Genomic DNA, 21,718 nt, shown 5'->3' with positions numbered 1-21,718 from the left:
TCAAAGGCAGAATGCTTCCCCAATAAATGAAGCCAGTGCAACTAATAAACTCAGGCGCTAATTGCTGGCTGCAGATGTATTAACTGAAGCAAATATGATGCTGGCAACCATTAATTATCTAATGAGGCCAGCAGTCTTCTGATGAGGTGGGGGCTGATTAAATATTAAAGGGTAGCATATGGAATGTGCCAGGAACAAAAGATTTCAGTCTGGAAGGAAAAAAAAAAGAATGAACGAAGAAAAAAAAGTGAGTTCTTTCTTTCTTCCTTTAAACAAGAAAAAAAAAAAAAAAGACAAGAGCCATCCCTGTGTGTAAGAAAGGTAATTAAAGTCCCATTGCTAGCAAAAATCTCAAAGTGAGTTCGGGGGAAATCTGACTTCTGAAGCTTTAGCACAGATGAAAAGGTTTCACTTTAAAAGATGGTGACAAAATTTTCCCATGTAAAAGCGGTTGCTTTTGTTTAACCCTTTGAGCCAGGGTGAAAGCCTGCTGTTTGAATTATTTCTTCTCGTTTTCATTGGGGGAAGTGCTCTTCCTGATTGACTCAAACCAGGGGGCATGTTCATGGGACCCCACGCGCGGAAGCTGGTCCCAGCTTGGTGTTTCACTCCACTTATAGGGCTTGCATATTAAATCACAGGGCGAGTCGTGCGTTAAAGGACACTAGTGGCACGCCTGGCCCCTGCCAACCGCTTGACACGAGTGATCTCGTTTCATCTACAGAACAGGTTGTAAGGTAAGCATTCTCCTTACTTCAAAGCAAGACATTTCGAGGCTTTAAAGGGGGTAAAGTGACTTGCTCAAGGTCACACAGCTAGTACGGGGCAGATCTGAGATTTAAATCTGGGAAATCATTTGAATGTCTTAGTTTGTAACCGTTACACCATAGGTAAGGACAGTTTAATGGCCAAGGGATACCTGAATCGTTTCTTGTGAGACACCTGCTTCCAGGGGAAAAGTGGGGAGCAGATTTAAGTGGTTTTCTGATTGTCCTTGAGGAACATGATGGTCCAACTGTCAAGAGTGGTTGAAATATAAATACAGTTATGTGTTTTGTGTCGTCTCTGACCCCTGGAAGATTCTGGGTATCGGATGACTGGTTTGGTTTTTGGGCCTGAGGTGCATCCTGGGCAGTCGGGACTTTTGGTACTCAAGCCAGAATAGTCCTGGGCAAACCGGATGGCTGTGGTGACCTTAGTAGATACAGATAAAAGTTTTTCCAGGTCCTCTTAATTTGAAACCCAAGTTACCTTTGGGTGGCGTTTTTACCAGATTTAAGTCAAACTTGTATTCAAGAGAAATATCACTGGATAGAGTAAAAAACATGCCACTTGGAGTGACCTGGATTATGATCCCACATTGACCTCTACCAGCTGATCAGTTAGGTGCTCTTCAGGACTCAGTTTCCCATCTAGAAACTGAAGGGATAGGTGAAGTGCTCACTCCCTAGATTTTCTTGCAACTTTAAATTTCTGTGAGTCTGTAAGGGAGGAAGATGATTATTCAAATCAGGGTCGTTGATGATGCTAACCTATGTTCACAGAGCACTTTACAGTTGGGAGAGTTACCTTGCAGTGTCTGATTGTATTCTACAACCTTGAGATGCAGGCAAGCTTCTGAAGTCATGTTGACAAAAGTAAGACTCACTGATCTCCAGTGGTTATAGAAAAGTTATAAAAGCAAACTTCATTGAAGATAAATCAGGGTCCTCATTTAAAACCAAAAACGTTTCTCTCTTGCCCCTTTCAGTTATCAAACGTTGTCTACCTTGTACATTTTAACGGAGGCAAGACTTTATATGTATAACATAAGTTGTATTATTTTTTTAAAAAAAACCTGAAGACTGGCTTATTGATTCTCTGTCCTGGAAAAAAGACTCCTTATTTTGTTCAGATGACTTCTTTTCTCTTCCCTAAGTCTGTAGCCCAGCACTCCCTAATGTGTACTCCATACTGCATTAATGAGTTGGTACAGAAAAAAAAAAAAAAAAAGAATTAAGGTTCTCTGCTAGCTGCAGATACAGTCAACAACTTAGACGAACCTCAATACATAAGTGAAAGAATAGATCCGTATTTGAACAGACAAAGCTAATCTGTGCTGAGAAAAAATACTAAAGATGATTGTTTTTGGCATGGTGGTAGAAAAGAAACCAGAAAAATGGTTTCCTCTGGGTAAATGGGTGGGAGTAGTGATTCATTGGGAAGGAGACCTTGGGGAACTTTCAGGGGGTGATAAACTTGGCGTATATAGACCTATTGGTCTATAGGCATTTGTCAAAATTCTTTTCAAATTAAAAAACTTAAAAAGTATAATCTAAATTCAACAGCTCTTTAGGAATTCTGAAAATGGGTGCATTTTGCCTTATGTAGTGTTGACCTCAGTAACATAGAATCACAAAATATGTTGATGTCTTATGAATAATATACATGCTGAAGGGTTTATATGTGAAAGGTACATGCAATGTACTTCAAAATGCCTCCACATATAAGATGGATTGATGAATGGAGAAAAGGATGACTAGATGGATAAGTGGATGGATAGATAGATGGTGGATAGGTGAAGGGATTAATTCATGAATAAAGGACAAGTAAGTGGATGGATGGATGGATAATAAACAAATAAACCAAAGTCTCAATTGTAGAATCTGGGAGATGAGTCCATGGGTATTCTGTGTATGATTGTTTCAATGTTTCCATTTGTTGGCAAATTTTCATAATAGAGTGTTGGGTAAAAACAAACATCATAATCTTAAAGTTTCTTTATTTAGGAAGTGCCACATGCCATTTGTCTTGCCCATCTTCCCCTTGGAGGTGTTTAGAGCTCAGATGCATAAAGGCTGTAAGTCTCATAGTTAAAACAAGTCGACTTTATTTATCCTGATATTTCCTAAAAATATTTGGTTTTGAAATTCTTGGTTTTGTTTCTGATTTTTGGTTGTACTGGCAGTGTAGCATATCTTTAGGTCTTCCCTACATTTCGTGTGAATGAACGCTCTTTAGAATGTGTCGGATCGTGGTTAGGATCTGATAGTTGTTAGAAACGGAGTTCTTCCCAAATTGGACAGAGGTGCGTCATGTTTTGAGCCAGAGTTTGCACAACTCTAAGTCGTGATAATGTGACCCCTTCCTTGTAGGAATATGGTGACAGGTCAATGAGGTAAATATGGAGTGTGGCTACTTGTAAGGAAGAGACGATGATGTCAATAGTATCCACTGTGACTGTTGCAAACCTCCAAGCAGTGAGTAGGACAAACAGGGAGACACAGAATCCAAAGCAGACTCCAGGCACCGAGCTGTCAGCACAGAGCCCGATGCAGGGCTCGAACTCTTGGACTGTGAGATCATGACCTGAGCTGAAGTCGGATGCTTAACTGACTGAGCCACCCCGGTGCCCCAAACAAAGATAGATCCATACTAAGAACACAGTCGTGAAAAATCAGATATTCAGAGAAAACATTGTAACCCCCACAAGGAAAAGATAGTTATGTTTCTTTTAAGGATCACTATATAGACTGAGGCCAAACTTATCATCCGCCTCAGTGAGGCCCAGGAGAAAATGGCCTTCAAAATTCTAAGAGAAAGTCAGAAATGACCCAGGGCCTGCTAACAGTACAATGAGTAAATAAATTGTGGCATATTCTTGCAATGGAATAATATACAGTAATAAGAAAAAATGATCAGCAGCTGTAGACAGCAATGTGAAGGGGAAAGCCAGACACAAAATAGTACATATCTTATTTACATAAACTAAATTATGCTGTATGAAATCAAAATATCAGTTATCAATGTGCTGTGGTGGGAGATGAGAGGTAAAATGGGTGATAATCACTGCAGACAATTAAGGTGGTTTTGGGGTATTAGGAATATTCTGTCTCTTAAAAATTTTTAATGTTTGTTTTTGAAAGAGAGAGAAAAAGACAGAGTGAAAGTGGGGGAGGGGCAGAGAGAGAGGGAGACACACAATCCGAAGCAGGCTCCAGGCTCTGAGCTGTCAACGCAAAGCCAGACACTGGGCTTGAACTTATCAACCATGAGATCGTGACCTGAGCTGAAGTCGGACGGTCAACCCACTGAGCCACCCAGGTGCCCCAGGACTATTCTGTTTCTTGATCTAATCTTTTATACTCAAAACAACTTACCCTTCTCTAACTAGTTAGCTATAAAGCTCCAGTATGAAATTAAGAGACTTGTAGGCAGATCCAAAGCCTTAACATGGTAACATTTAGACTTCTTAATAAAAAAGACTGAGATGGAGGAGAAACTACTCACAGAAACAGAAGACTAACTGAATGAAAGGAAAACAAGACTTGTCAGACTTGAAGGACTCACGTCTTCTCAGACAGATACACAGATGTACAGGCTTTGAGTCAACCCTACTGAAATACCCAAATCTGAAAGAGAAAATACTTTTTACACTTGTTGATTAAAAGCACACTACATACATAGGACAAACAGTTAACTAGTGTTCAGATATCTTGTCTACCACATTCAATGACATGTGAGGCAAAAAGGATGATGATTAAATTATTTTACATCTAGCCAAAGTATAACTCTTGCCCAACAGCAAAACCTGTTTGAGGAAGTTAATTGAGGAAGTACTTTAACTAGAAGAAAAGGAGATAAAATAATATCTCCAAGACAGGAAAAGACAGAGTACTCAACAAATAGAGATGGAAAATGGATCTTATAATATTATAATTATGACTAATGGGTTAATGATACCATACCTGGGAATTATAATTTGTGCTTATGGAAGAATTCTGAGAACAGAAACATGTACTTTGTTTTGACAATCTGAAAAATTGAATACTACTCAGGAACTGAATTTCTAAATGACATAAACAAAATATAGAAGTGTGTCAGGGGGGATGGGATAAAGGATTTTCCAGGCCTTGGAGGGCACCAATTAATGGACAAGGAGAACAAGTACCAGCATGGTGTGAGACATGGTTCGTTACTGGCATTTAGTATGGTGCGGTAAAATACAGGTTTCAATATGGTTGTTTAGAAGCGAAAAGCTTAGGGGCTCCTGGGTGGCTCAGTCGGCTAAGCGTCCAACTTTGGCTCAGGTCATGATCTTATGGTCCATGAGTTTGAGCCCCGGGTCAGGCTTTGTGCTGACAGCTCAGAAAAAAAAAGCCCGGAGCCTGCTTCTGATCCTGCGTGTCCCTTTCTCTCTGCCCATCCCTGGCTCACACTCTGTCTCTTTCTCTCCCAAATATAAATAAAAAATTTGAAAAAAAATTAAAAGGAAAGAAAAGCTTGGGACACCTGGGTGGCTCAGTTGATGCAGCATCTGATTCTTGATTTCACCTTAGGTCATAATCTCATGGTTCACAAGTTGAAGCCCCACATCAGGCTCTGTGCTGACAGCATGGAGGCTGCTTGAGATTCTTGAGATTCTCTCCCTTTCTTTCTGCCCCTCCCCCACTCGCTCTGCCTCTATCTCTCTTTCTCAAAATAAATAAATAAATAATAAAGAAAGAAAAGAAAAGAAAGAAGCTAGAGAGATGGCACTTGCCACAGCAATTCCAAGTTGTTAAGGATACAAAGATGAAAGGTGATTCTGATATTTTGAATCCAGGTTGGTTGCTGTCCAAATGTTAGAAGGTTAAGGTTGGCAAAAATGTAAGCAGGCAGGTTGCAATGCATGTTGGCGGTCCCCTTTCCGTGGAGAGGAGGCAAAGGAGACAAATGCACGAGGAGACAAGAGAGGATCTTTGTGTCGAGAGCTATCGTGAGTGGACCTAAGAACACATTGCGTTTTCAGAGAGGGAAGTTGCAGACATACCCCTGGGCATTTAGCGGACGCTGTGAAAGAAAACCCAGCCACCCCACAGCTGCAAATCCCTTTCGTGTGACCAAGGTGCTCAGAGGTTTATGGCCAAGGAGGGAAGTGTCAGATTCTAGAAAGCACGTCACCCCCAAAACTGATTTGCTTTAACTGTAAGGACGATCCTTTCCCCAACTCTCATTTTATTTCTTGATAATCCCCCCTCTTTATTATAATCTTCTTAATATCCATCTGTTACCCTTTAGGCAGAGGCTTCTAAAATTCAAATATCATGCTATTTTTATCATAGAAGAATATGTAAAGCAATAGAAAACAGTTTAATGGATTTTGGAGCCTGTGGCCCTCTTTCGCATCATTTCCATAATGAAATCCAGTTATAGGCATCCATGTTGCCACAGTTGACTGTTCACAAAAATTAAGAGTGAACGTTTCCTTCGTGTAAGATATCCCAGCAAAGCCGAGTGTAAGCTACCCACCTGTGACAGTCACCTGGCATTTCCCAATTCTGGCTTGCACTGGAGGATTATGTTACTCCCTGTTTGATCCTGTGAAACTCAGCGGCATGGGGGACATATGTTGTGTGCCTGGGATCTGTGAAATGGATAATGGAAGGTGGTTTTCGTAGAACCAGGTGTAGGGAGGAGAATTCCCTTCCCAGAGGAGTTGCTATTTCAAAATCCTTGAGTCTAAAGATTTCGCTGGATGGTATTGGGGAAAAGATATATTGCAAAGGAATTGAAGCACTTGATACTTGACTCTCATACTTTAAGATATATTAGATAACTCTTTGCTTTTTTTTAATTAACAAATTGTGTCATCAAACCTTGACATAGTGCCCTAAAGGTACAGATGAATATCCGTCTTGTGTGGCCTGGACCTTACAAGCAAATGTTGCTGTATAACACGGCAGACAATGAAATGTTCTCCTACATTTCAAAATCTGTAATCCTGGGGAGGCTGGGTGGGTCAGTTGGTTAAGCATCTGGCTCTTGGTTTCCACTCAGGTTGTGATCTCACAGTTTGTAAGTTTGAGTCCCAAGTCGGGCTCCACACTAAAGACACAGGGCCTGCTTGGGATTCTCTCTCTCCCTATCATGCTACTCTCTTCCCCTCTCTCAAAATAAATAAATAAACTTTTAAAAAAATAAATAAAAATAAATAAAACAAAGTTTGTAATGACTGAACTGTACACAAGCTGATGCAAACTCTAAAGAGTGCAGGAATTTGAATTTAGGTGCACACAGTGTGTTTGGATTATGGGGATTTTTCTGACTTTTTATGATGTCTTTTGAAAAGACTATTGCTGGGAGCCTGGGTGGCTCAGTCGGGTAAGCACCTTACTCTTGATTTTGGCTTAGGTCATGATCTCAGTGTTTGTGAGATGGAGCCCCACGTTGAGCTCTGCATTGACAGTGCAGAGCCTGCTTGGGATTCTCTCACTCTCTCTCTGCCCATCCCCTGCTTGCGTGCACTCTCTCTGTCTCTCAAAATAAATAACTAAACTTTTTTTTTTAAGTATTGATTTTCATTTCACTGATGATGGGTGATGTTCAGCATCTTTTCATGTGTCTGTTAGCCGTCTGCTTGTCTTCTTTGGAAAAGTGTCTGTTCATGCCTTCTGCCCATTTCTTCAGTGGGTTGTTTGTTTTTTGGGTATTGAGTTTGATGAGCTACCACCTCACACCTGTCAGAATGGCTAAAATAAAAAACACAAGAAACAACAGGTGTTGGCAAGAATGCAGAGAAAGGGGAACCCTCTTGCACTGCTGGTGGGAATGCAAACTAGTGCAGCCATTTTGGAAAACAGTATGGAGGTTCCTCAAAAAACTAAACATGAAAGTACATTATAATACAGCAATTGCACTATTAGGTATTTACCCAAAGGATACAAAAATACATATTTGAAGGGGTACATGCATCTCAGTGTTTACAGCAGCATTATTGACAATAACCAAACTATGGAGAGAGCCCAAATATCCAAGTATCCACGGACTGATAGATAATGGGTAAATAAGATGTGTGTGTGTGTGTGTGTGTGTGTGTGTGTGTGTGTGTGTGTGTGATGGAATATTACTCAGCCACCAAAAAGAGTGAAATCTTGCCATTTACAATGATGTGCATGGAGCTAGAATGTCTTATGTAAGTGAAATAAGTTAATCAAAGACAAATATCATGACTTCACTCATGTGGAATTTAAAAAACAAAATTGATGAACATATGCAAGGTGGGGGGAAGTGGAGGGAAACAAATTTCAGAGACTCTTAATGATAGAGAACAAACTGAGGGGTGATGGAGGGAAGTGTGTGGGAGATGGGCCTGATGGGTGATGGGTAGTAAGGAGGGCACTTGTGATGAGCCCTAGGTGTGTACGTAAGTGATGAATCACTGAATTCTACTCCTGATACCAATATTGCACTGTATGTTACCTAACTAAAATTAAAAAAAAAAATCGAGTAATTTAGTCATCATGCACTCTGGTTTCTGAATGTCTGTCTGCCCTAAGATCCACAATGGTGGCCAATTGGCCCCATAAATGAAGGAGCCCACTGGCCTTCTTTTCAGGACGACAAGACAATTATGCCTGTCTTGGATGATTACTACTGAACCGCCAGGAAACTCCTGACAGAATTGCTGCCCTTCTCCTGAACAAGAACATTAGAGCAGAGAGGAATAACTAAAATAGAGGCTAAAATAAACTGACTTCTTATTACTATGTGTTATGGTAAGAGTTTTTGGCTATTACCTCACTGGTTTTTAAATCCTGTCTATAGTAATTCCTGTTGCGATCTTTGTTTTAAAGAAGAAACACCTGAGGATCAGAGAAATTAATTGACAGAGTCAGGTTTCACTTCTGATCAAGAACTGGCCCTTCTCCTAGAGCCAGCTCTGCCTGACTCCAAATCCAAGCTCTTCAAAATTTTACATTTTGCTGCTTTTTCAGCGATGGTCAAAATGTGACCTCTGTCTTCGAATGGAGGAACTGACTTTCAAAGGGAGATGGTGGGACTTGTCTAAGGACATACCGACTTACTGACCGTTGAGATTGGAACCTGGATCTCTTGGTGAAAGTTACGCTCTATGCATGTGAAAGAGTATACAGATGGGGCTAACTATCTGCTGGGAAAGTGCGTCCCACAGGAAGTGTTCTCTACCAACCACAGTAGTAAAGTTGAGTGCATTTATCTCCAAACCGCTGGCATCATTGAGCCAATCTGTAGAGCTTAGTTTTCAAAAAAAGAATGTGAGGGATAGAAACAGGATCTGTACTGACCGCTTGGATCAGCTTAAGGCACTTCTGTTCTCATTAAAACAGGCTCTAGGTAGATGCAGATAGGCAGCCTTGGAAATGGTATGGATTGAGAAGTACCAGCAATCGCCTTGCCCTCCTCAGATGACCTTCCGCCCCTCAGCCAAAGTGGCTGCAAAGACTATTGGGTATTAGTCTTTTTTGTTAAAATATGTGTGCATTCACCCATTCAGCAGCAATTATTATTTCCTTCATATTTAATGGGGAGAGAGCACACATAACATAAAATTTACCACTTTAACCATTTTTTAAGTGTACTATTCAGTGGTCTCAAGTGCATTCCTGTTGTACAAACATTGCCACCATACGTCTCTGGAAACTCTTTTTATTGATAAGACTGAAACTGTGCACCCGTGAAACGCTCTCTATTCTTCCCTCCTCTGAGCCCCTGGCAACCAGCATTCTATGTTCTGTCTCTACGAATTTGACTACTGGAGTGGCATAGAAATGGAATCATACAGCACTTGTCTTTTTGTGACTGGTTTATTTCACTTAGCGTGATATCCCTGACGTTCATCCATGTTGTAGCGTGTAGTAGGATTTCCTTCCTTTTTAAGGCTGATTAATATTCTGTTGAATATCTGTACCACATTTTGTTTATCCATCTACCTACTGATGGGCAAAAAGCAGGTTGCTTGTATCTTCTATTGTGAATCATGCTTTACGAATACGGGTGTACAAATATGTCTTTGAGCCCACCCTGCTTTCATTTCTTTTGGGTGTCTATCTGGAAGTAGATTTGGAAGATCAAATATAAATTCTATCTTTTAAAAATTTTTTTTTGAGGAACCAGCATACTGTTTTTAAGCTGTAATTAGGCACCACCAAGATACAGGGATGGATTGGCCATGAGCCCTCCAGATGGTAGGTTAGGTGGGGAGGAAAATGAAAATGTGATGCTTAGACAGTACATTGGGGTAAAAGAGGCAATGAAGGACTGGCTCAGAGAGCTTGGGAGTGCTAAAGAGAGTGTGCTTAGTTCTTTTCAGGGGGAGCAAGGGAGGCTTTCAACAGGTGGTGGCATTTGAAGTGAATCTTGAGTGTGTGTCTGCTGAGGAAGGAGGCTTTTTATCCTGGAGAAGAGATGCTTTGGGATTCATGACTGTTGCCTTCGAGTCTCTCAAGAGTTATTATGTAGAAGACTGAGCAGATGTCTTCTGTGTAATCTTGATATGGAAGGGAGACAGACCTCAGATCGATAGTAGAATGAGGTCACCAAAAATTAGAGCTGTCAGAAGGTAGAGAGTTCCACAGCACGCTCCCAGTGACAGCCAGTCAGACATGGCAGGATAGATGCATTCAGTGCTTTGGGTACACTTGGTGATTTCTAAGATCTCTTCCAACTTGTGGATTCGATTATTCTAACACTGGTTCCAACTGAAGCATCTCTTAGGATTCAAATTTATTCTCATATTTTCCCTTAAATTAGCTCTTACAGACATATACACACTACATATATATATACATATACATATCTATAGGTATACGTATACATATATATATACACACATATGTATATACGTGTATATATATATAGGTATACATATAGATATATATACGTTTATATAGGTATACATATATATGCATACATATATACATATATAGGTATACATACATATAGGTATATATATGTATACATATATGTGTGTGTACGTATATATGTATATACATATGTATATATACATATACATTTACATATATATACATATATACATATGTACGTATATATATTTGCACATATATGTGTATATATACATATATGCATATAATGTTTATGGATATCTGTACACAGTATATATAATCTATATTGCATAGTATTATAAGATATAATAATATATCTGTGATATATCAGAATGCACTTTCAGTGTGACCTCTAATCACCCTAACTGTTCTTTATTAAGTACCTTATTTGTGCTAAATACTGTTCTACAGAGATTATATTTTATTTCATTTTATTTCATTCAACCTTCATATTAACCCTATGCATCTCACTATCATCAGACCCACTTCAGAGGCCTGAAGCCTATAGCAGAGAAGCTAAGAAACTTGTCCAAGTTCACATTGTTGACTGAAATGACATTTGAACTTTGGCCCCAGAGGTTGAACTCTATGCTAAATGCTATACTATACAGTCTCTCTTAGTAGAGCTGTTTTTATTTATATATTTACTTCTATTTCAGAGACAGAGAGGGTGTATGAACAGGGCAGAGGGGTAGAGAGAAAGAGAGAGAGAGAGAGAAAAAGAATCCCAAGCAGGCTCCACTCTCAGCTTGGAACCCAATGTGGGGCTTGATCACACAGCCCTGGGATTATGACCTGAGCCAAAATCAAGAGTTGGGTGCTCAACCAACTGAGGCACCCAGGTGCCCCTTGGTAGAATGATATGCCATTATTTCATTAATTCTCTCCACAGTCTTATGAAGCATATATTATGATACCCTCATTGAACCAGTGAGAAAATGGAAACCCAGAGTGGTTTACTGGCATATATGTGTAGCCAGGAATTAAGGCAGCTCTGTCTGCTGCCTAAGACCATTCACCAATAATACTTTCCACTCCAAAGTCCTATCAGGGACCCTAGCATCCTAGGAATCTGAAGGGTATCTTGTTTTTTTATTATATCGCAAGATCAGATTACAAAATAGAAAGTGGCATACAATAACTTGGGACAGATGTTTACTTTTAACCCTCCCTGCCCCTCCCCATTCCACTGCGCCAAGAGACTCATGTTCTTTGGAAGTTGTTTTGTGTGTGTGTGTGTGTGTGTGTGTGTGTGTGTGTGTGTAGATGAATTCTAATTTAACTGCCTTTTTCCTCTTAATGCATCACACAAAAGACATTGTAGAGGGCTTGGTCATAAAATGGAATTGTTTTATTTTTAATGTTTATTGCTGGAGAGGACCAAGTTGAAAATCAAACACATGGGTCTCACGACTTGAATCAGGAGGAAACTTGCTAATAGATTTTTTTTTAACTTTAAATTTAACAACTTAACAACTTGGCAATTTAATTAACTTTTTAAACACAACATAAACCAGCCTGTGGGACTTTCTGCTGCTGTACTTAATTGTGGCAAATAGCCTAAGAAGTGGCAGGAAAAACAGATGAGACACCTTTATGGTGAAAGAGGCACCATCTGTAGTTACCAGCTAGGATATTTTGTCACAATCCATCCCCAGGAAGTGTAACTCAAGACTTCCAAATGGCTCTCTGTTGGATTTTCCTTGGGAGTTTAACAATGGCATCACAACAACCATTAGGGGAAAATAATACTACAATCCCATAGTAAAAGAATTTATTCCTGTTGGGTTCTACAGAGGGCTTGCATATTCTCCTAATTAATTAATTAATTCAACAAATGTGGATTACATGCTTGTTATTGGAACACTTTGAAGTAAGAAACAAATAGACAATATCCATGCTTCCAAAGTACTTCAAGTCAAGAGGGAGAAGACATACCTTCATCCAGTAAACAAAACACAACATTTGCTCCCATTTGCTGAGTAGGATTATTACCATACTCTCTGATAGGGGATTTACATGTGTTATTATCACGATGAATCTGGGTAGATTTTATTATTGGCCCGTCATCTAGAAAGAAAGGAGACAGAGAGAGGTTATATCAATTTCTTGAGCTTCCGGAACTAATTTACCTGGCTGATATTCAAACGTATGTTGACGCCTTCAAAGCCACTCAGCCGATGTTTGCCAAGTGTGAGTTGTCTGCCTGTCATATTTCCTCTTAGGCTGGGTCCATGTATCACTGAAACCAGTATGTATGTGTGTGTATATGTATGTATGTTTATATGTATGTATATGTTTTTGCTTAATGAAAGGTAGCCTCATTTCAGCAGCAAGGTATTTGACATTAATGGTTTGATTTATCCAAAGTCACATGGCTAGGATGTGACTGGTCCATTATGCAAATGGCTCAGAAATTCATTTCTTTACCACTTTTTTCCAACTCAAAGGAGTCAGCGATTTTTGAATGAAAACTGTAAGAACCTTATAACATTTGTAGTTAGTTTTATGATTTCCCACATTTCTTTTTTTTCCTCTCCACTGTTTTTTTTTTCATAGATACTGTAACAAAAGCAAACCAAGGTTAAAGTGCGCATTTTGGGGAACTAGTGAGAAAGGCATACATAACTGAAGAGTCCTAATTATAAGAGCTACATAAAATTGGGAAATGGAGAACTTAAGCAAATTTTTCCACAGTCATGCAGATAAAATAGAGTTTTATCCAATTCTGGAACCCTTGGCCCTAGGCTCAGAGTTCTGCTTCCTGTTAGATTCTCACCATCTCTCACTCATCCCTTGTTCCAGCCCAACTGGGTTTCATCAATGTGTGCAGGCACATCGCACCTAGCTGTATTATTTTTACCTGATCATCATTTCTCTGGGCAACACTGACCAATTTTTTTTTCTAAACATGTAAATAGGCCTCGTTGCCCCCAGGAGTTGCTCGAAAATTATTTCTTTGGCGATGGCTCTTTTCTACCTCATAACAAAACTGGTGGTGGGTCAAGATCCTATTACCTATTCTTTCAAATAGAAACAGCAGGGTTCAGTCATGGCCTTGTGGTTCTTGTTCCTTTTTGTTGTAATAATTAGGTACTGAGAGTATGTGGGTTTCCCTAGGAGTCATTCTGAACGTCTCGTGTCCAAGATCTTGGGCAAGTGGTCAGGGATCAGAGTCCCTGCCCTGGATCCAGTCTGAATCTGTCAGCTTTCCTTTGTTTTATGTGTCCTTTTTCCAGGTAAATTAATTCCATTTTTATTGTGAAATCAGTATTCCATGTCTTAAGTAATAAAATTTGAGGGCTAGGTACCTTGCATGATTCTTTACTTTTCAAAGGAGTGGAAACTTATGACCCCAAAGAGATGCGTGGAGTTTCCCATGTTGACATGTGACGTGGATGGGACTGGGTTCTTCTGCATCACAGATTCATGTTCCTCCACTGCGTCTTGATGCTACTGTGGAGTACACTTCAGAACAGGGAGGAAATAGTCAGGCATGTTTTTGCTGCCTGGCCTATTTTTCTTTGACAGTGAGTCAATTTCGTGGGTAAAACGAGAGGTTGTTCTTGGCGGTCTCCGTGGTCTCTTGTGGCCCTCTCATTCAGTGATTCTCTCTCTCTCTCTGAACTTTTCTTTTATTCCCCTGTGGGATGAGGATGTAATGCGATGTGCTACGGTATGAGAAAAACTTTCAAAGTCTTAGTGGATCCTAAATAGACTCGTTTAATCTACGCGGGGATTTGAATCCTCACATAAGACATTTTGCTTAATTAAGCCACATTCAAACATGAAAAAGTCATGTTCATACAAACCTAAGGATCAGATTTACAACTGCTGAGTACCTCGATGGTATGGATTAGTCTCAATTAGCCACATCCTGATTCTTGCTGAGAAAAGGTCACCAGATTTTTCATCCTTTACTTCCTTGAAATTCAAGTCAGCCAGCTCAACCATGGCCGAATGTTTAAAAGGACACTCGGTTTGTCATGAAGCTTTCATGGAAAGAGGAGGATTCATTCATTCATGTAACAAACACGTATCAAGCACATTGCACCACCTCGTGTATTAAACACAAGGGATCTTAAGGCCAGTCTGCTTCCCGCCTCTTGGATGTGCAATTTAATGAGGTTTCAGGAGACTGGATAGTAATAGAACAGGCCAAGCATCATCATCTGGAAACCTCAGAGAAGAGAATTTTGAACAAAGGAAGCAGCATCCCGTAGTAGACATAGGGTATGTGCCCTTGCTCTCTCCCTTAAGGTGACCTGTAGCTTTATTGCATTTATAAAAAATACATGCTCATCGCAAAAATATTAAGGAAAATACACAGAAAGGAGATATTTGCAAATCACCCCACATGTTGTCATCCAAAAGAACCAGCATTAATATTAGGCGAAAATCATGCTAAATACTGTTTTGTACATAGACACAGATTTAAGAGTACATGAATACTGTAACCTAACATGTTTTTTTTTAATTAAAAGAACCACATTTCATGACACTTGGAGTTAACAATGGAAAAAAATAACATGAATTTGATGGTATGGCTGAGATCCAAATACATTTTTTTTTATTGCAGAAGATAGAATTTCCTAAAAGGCTCCTGGAATGTTAAAGAAAAGACATTACAAAAACATGAAGAAATTTGAGTCATTATTATGTTTTAAGGTACTTTCGCTTTTTAGATGATGTCATTTGGCTCTCTGCTGTAAAAGATGGAGCCCTTCACACAGATTTCTCCCAACCTCACTTATCTGCAACTTCCAATTTTTTCAGTTATGTTGTTAATCCTTTTGACATTGCCAAGGCTGATGACATTTACATTTTGTTCTGTGACCATGATTTTCACAGTTCTTAAGTATTAGTACCATATTGACACAGAGACAATGTTCATAGTCTTTTGACCACAATGGCTTCATTCCTGAATTGTGTGTTTTAACTTCTCTTTTGCATGCTGTTAGACATTCATGTGCAAGTGCACCATGTGGGGAACCTGTTGAAATGCAGATAAAGATTAAGTAGGTTTGCAGTGGGGCCTGATATTCTGCCTGTGTTTCTAGGTGGTGCTGCTAAACCATAGTTTTTGTCCTCAGAGGCCCAGATTTTCTAAAGAGCTCTGTTTCCTGAGTTCCTTATGGAGACCTACTGCATGTCCCCTTTAGAACAAACTCCTTGCTGGGCTGGGATTATTCCTGAATCATAGTTGTATACATATTCACCCATTTTCTTCTAGCATTAAATTTCATTTTGGAGAAACCTGAGACCAGCCAAAATTTCATTCTTTGTAGATAATTATTAAAGACTCGGGGGATGGGGAATCATTAAAAAAAATCTTTAATGTTCAGTAGTGTAGGCAAAATATGCCTCTTATAAATTGCTTGGTATCACACACCATTCTAAAATGTTGTGTGCCTTAATTATGTAGACTCGGTTTTGTTTTTCCATATCAGAAAATTTTTCTTGTATTATATCTTTGAAAATTTTTATCTTTCCTGTCCTATGTGTTCACTTCTTTCTTGGAAGGAAAATCACTTTTTCTAGTTTAAACCAGCTTTATTTGTCTCCTGCAAATAATACCTTCTCTCTGATTGCTTGGATATTTTGGAGTTTTTAACTGTATCCACCCAGTTGATAACAAGCCTTTCTTTTAGATCAGATCTAATTGAGAACCATCTTTTGAAAGTATCATTTCAGTATCTTCCTGTTTCTCATTTCTTTCCTTGCATGTGCTAGCTTTCATTTATATTTTTATTTGTCACTACATCTTGTTTTTGAGATATTATTATTATTATTTTAAATGTGTTACAGTCAGGGTGATCTAATGGTTGAACATTTCTGTAAATCCCAAGGTAGATATCCTCCCTGGTGGAGGCCATTCAGCACCCTGCCCCGAATCTTTGACGTTTAGTTGTCTCTTATTCCTTAACTCCTGACTTTGTTTTGCATTTTCTTTTTCTTTATTCCGCGCCCCCCCCCCCATGTTTGGACAGATAAATCCATGTCTTCTTGTCACTCTCATAGCATGTACATGATTTCTTGACTCCTTTCCAACCAAAAAGGAGACTGTATGCACAGCCACAAGGTGAAGGCTGATTATGGAGGATTCTGTCTGCTTTTCCTCTGCCTGGGGTTATAGTGGGGTTGGGATGTTAGGAGGGGGCTCACCTGGAGAGTGCTTTCTTTGTTATATTAGCGCTCCCAAGAGACTCTCAAGGGTATGTTAGATCTCCCACCCGCTCGCTATTTTTTGGCCTAGAATGCATCCTATTTCTGTGTTAAGATACCTTCAGCCCTGTACTTTCAACTCATGTCCCTCCTAAATGGCCATCATCATTTTTTGCTTTTCTTTTGCTCATTTCCTCCTTGAAAGTTTTACTATGTTTTTCCTCATTAAAAGACGGAAAAGTCAAGGATGCCCACTCAGTTTGCTCTTCCCCAGGTACTGAGAGGATTAGTGAGAACCACCCACTGGACAGCTTCTGGGTCTTTGTGTGGGCAAGAGGCTGGCCACACCGGGATGCTCTAGTTAAGGAAACCACCATTTTGTTTGTTTTGTTTTGTTTATATTTACTTCCCTGGGTTCTGGTTTTCCATTGCTGGCATGCTTGGAGGTGAACACTTTTGTTCTTGATTGCATTTTATATTTTCATCAAATTGGATGGTTATGTCCAAATGTTTCAATGCACTATTTTAAGATGAAAGGTCTCCATGGATGTGGTACATTGTGAGGGTATTATATTTGCATGGCATTCCATAATCCTCCCACTAGAAGACCAGAAAAGATACACTGAATTAAACATCTGTAACCTTGTTTTTGCACTCAGCTCCCTTCCTGACTGACAACAGGTACTCGGTAACCTTTACTGAATTAATGAGAGGTGTCAGGGGGAGGGAGGGAGGTCTACTGAGCAGGTGTTATGAGCCAGACCTGCCTTACTTCAGTTGATTTCATTTCATCACGAAAACCAATCATGAGTAGATGCTCCTGGTTCTGTCTTTCGGATGAGGGTAGTGATGGGTGTATGGATGTACGACTTGGTCCGTGTAAATAGTCAGGGCAGAGCCCGATCACACAGGCAGGCCAGTGGGAATCCATCACCTGTGCCCTTCCATCACGACACAGTCCCAGCCATTGGGAAAAGCGGACACAGCTAGATGGACCACTGAATGGCCCAGGGGTGGGGTACAGCCCACAGATGTTTTGTATGTTGTAAACTTAAATGCAACTGTCAGTTATAAAATATTCACATGCAAATCTGGGTTGCAGCATGACATGAGAAGTGAGAAGCTCTAGTAACTCTGGGACTGTAACCTTCATGGGGACAGCTGACGATGACTGGATAGCGGTCATCCTTTTTAGGTGACACATACACTCTGTGAGGCACCGTGACCCTCTCCTGCTCCCTTTCCGCCTTCACACGCCTTGCCTTTGCAGGCATTTGTGTGTGCAACCCTGACCCAGATCACCTTGTCCCGGGCCCTCTGCCCTTGCAGGTTGCACCCAGTGCAGTGCATCATGGTTAGTTAGAGAAATCTCCCAAGTCCTCAGGGAGCCCCAGTCCTGATTGGAGCATGGTTCCAAGAGGCCTCGCTGATACCGAACATTGTCCCTGAGGATTCCTTAGGCTCTGCAGAGTCTGGAAGTGTCACTTTATGCAGCAAAGACTTACTGCATCCTCAGCAGGCTCTGCAAAGAAAGTGATCTAAGAGATGGTTTGCAAATCCTACCGGAGCAGCTCAGAGTTAGGCCCTGGTCTCTAGGGAGGACTCAAAGAGAGATCACCCTTGTGCATGTGGGGTTGTTTCCTCCCCAGAGAGAGAGAATTAATGAGAGTCAGGAGAGGTCTGTCCTCAGGGTCTGGTGGGAGCTCCTCCTGAGGAAGGGGCTGCTGGGCTGCCTTCTCTGGGGGGACGTTCCAGAAGAGCAGTTACGGGAATCATCACCCAGATTAGCACTCTAGGGAAAACAAGCCTCCCCTTCCATCTCTCTGCTCAGCCGCATGGGCTCTGTTAGCTGTGATCTGACTCCATCTCGCCAGGGGCAACCTTGCAACCCTGTCATTGCAGGAAGTCCCCTGTGCAGCCTGTGAATTATGGAGATTCCCTGGCTCTAACTGGATGCCATTGGGTAAGTATGTGGTGGAGTCACGCAATGTGCATATTTAATAAAAGTCATGTGTTTAATATGGATGGGCCAGAGTTTGAGGGGGGGGGTGAGAACCAATGTGGAAATTTCCAGAAAAGTCAAAACTGTAAAGACAGAAAGAAAGTCAGTGGTTGCCTCAGGCTGGGAATGGGTTCAGGGGTTGACTGTAGACAGACATTGGGGAACTTTATGGGGTGAGGGAAAGGTTGTAACATTGGATTGTGGTGATGGTCACACGTCTGTGTACATTAACTAAAAGTCATCAAACTACACTTAGAATGGGTGAATATTATGGTATATAAGTTAAACCTCCATAAAGCTCTTAAATGCACATACACGCCTGCACTCTGATGCAACAATACTATAATGATATAACGAGGGAGCAACATAGAAAAGTAATGAATGATGGTGATGATGGTCGCAAGTAGAAGGATGATGGGGAACAATCCCGGAGCAGTGTCTATGGGCCAGAGGGCGAGCCAAGTCCCTCCATGCATTTGCCATAATTTCTTAATCCTACCCCGTGAGATTCATCCCGTCACCACCCTCACCTTGCAGATGGGAAACTAAGGCTGGGGACCCGGTGATTGTCTCACAACATGCAGCGATGCAGGGGAGAACTGAGCTTCGAACACAAGTGATCTGATGCCAGGAAGGTAGTCCCTTTCTAACTGATTAATTCCGTTGGTCTGTCGCATGAGGCTCAGAGTCTGCCGTTAAGTAGGTGTGACATGTAGCTTTACGACGTGCAAGGAGCCGATCCAGAGCATCTGTCTTCCTCTTGTCCCATCCTCAGACTGAAGAGTATAGTTCCTGTCTCACAGGTTACTTGGAGGAAAGAAACGAAAGGAGGTAAGATACGGAAAGCCTGGTACGTGTGTACAAAGCTCTCCAATAAACACAGGTGTCCTGAACTTAGAAGATGTTGATCCCTCAGCACAGATGCTGGTGCATCATCTGAGCCTAATAAACACGAGCTAATATAGAATTCTAAATGTTGCTGTCGTTTGTTTATCTAACAAGCACCTGAGCATTCAGGCCTGCCAAGCACTAGGAGAGTCACTGAATCCGACCTGACGTAAACAAGGGGACACAACCCTGCTCTCCGGGAACCACAGACGCGGCAGCTAAGGACCGTTGCGGGACGTTTGAGTGCCTCACAAGGTGTGGCTGGGGACTCAACTGTCCCGTTCAGTGGTGGCACACAAATTGAGGTCATTGTGACACAGAGATAAGGCGAGTCTTCACAAAGGAGCTGGCTGTTGTGCTCAGCCTTAAAGAATGAGAGTCTTTGTAGCTGACGTCTTTTTATGTCTGCAGCATCTGTTCAAACCGCAGGCAGCACCAAAGAAAAATTTGTCCCCCAGATTTGCAGATCTGTAGAACTCCTGGTTTTCCTTATTCTGCAAGGCTGCCTTATTTGTTCGGGGATCTTGGCGTTCCCCTTACCTCATCTCTTCCTTCTTACAAATCTCGATGGCCTCATTCTCAAGAGCGGAAATCCTCCAAGTGGAAATGGAGCGCTGACTTCTGGGATGTCGCTGGTATCATTTCCCCCCTCCGCGCTAACTCCCCAAAGCTGGCATGCAAAATATGGCTTCTTGGGGACCCTGGGATCCAGCTTGTGACTCTGCGTGGGACGTCTTCTACATATCCCCTGTTGGGATAAAGCAGCCATTCGTGAAAAGCTGTCCCTCCTACCTGCAGAGGGGGGGGGTTCACTCCTAGGAAAACTCACAAAGTCAGGTGTTTCTAAATGACTGTGATTTTGTTGTGCGGGAGGTAATTCCTTCCCCCTTGATTTACTGTTTTAAACTCCCAGAAACACATGGCTGCTGGGTAAGACAGAGTTGCACGTCTTATTTCTCTGGATTTCTCGATTGAGGGGAAAATGAGCAGAAGGTGAGGTTGAAGTTCCAAGTTTCACTAGGATAGCAGGAGAAGACGCTTCTCGGGAACTGGCTTCCTTTAATTTTAAATTGCAAAAACTTAAAGCAGCGACTTCGAAACTGGTTCTTCTAATTCTTAATAATGGCTACCCGCCTCCCTCAATCTGATTGAAAATAGATCACTGAGTGGGGTGGGGAGACATTGAAGGCCAGGACCCAGAATATTTTAATTTTCCAAAGCATCCATTTCAGGAAGGGAAGACAAGGAAATTCTGTGCTCCTTAGCAAAAACCCTTGATGCGTGATACACCCTGACTTGCTCCAAGTGCCTCTGCCTCGCATTTTATTAGATGAAAAGGGGACTCTGCTTTTTACGCAGGTGTGTGCGGTAATTTATAAAACATGTCCATAAATTACCTGATTCCTCATTCCGCTGTTACTCTTCCAATTGCCTTAATAGACCATAAAAATGGTAATGCCACGGTGAACCGTTAAATGCTCAGCTATTTAGCGCAGCAAGTTGTACAATTTGTAACCAAGTAAATCTAATTTTGAAGTAGGATGGGGAAGGGAAGCCGCCTCTGACAGTCCTGCAAGCTCGCTTTCCTGGAGGGAACATCACTGATAACGCTCTCCCCGGACTCTGAACACCTGCTAATGAAGCCACGTTCTCTAACAGCTAATGAGTTCAGCTGTTTTTATATAACTTAAAAATATGAGCCCCCCCCACATTCTTTGTCTCTCTTTTGTGAGATTGTTTGGAACATCCAAGGGAGTTGGCGATCCAAGCCAATAAGTAGACTGACCCGATCACTTAAGTACTATTTGAAGTGTTTCTGGCAACCCCTTCCTCTGCCACATGGGCTACACCTTGAATTAAGTACAAAATCTAAACTGACACTAAAAGGGTGAAGTGTGGGTTTGTTCCTATTAAATACTATGTGTCCAAAATGAAAAAAAGAGAACTGTACAGATGGGAAGGATAATTAACAGAGAAGCAGGTAGTAATAAGTTTGGCAGGGAAGGTGGGACATGGCCAGAAGTCTGTCTTACCAAGAGCT

The sequence above is a fragment of the Felis catus genome, chromosome E3 (genome assembly GCF_018350175.1).
Source record: "Felis catus isolate Fca126 chromosome E3, F.catus_Fca126_mat1.0, whole genome shotgun sequence".
NCBI lineage: Eukaryota > Metazoa > Chordata > Mammalia > Carnivora > Felidae > Felis > Felis catus.
The sequence above is the reverse complement of the archived record's forward strand: the minus strand, read 5'-3'. Positions refer to the sequence as shown.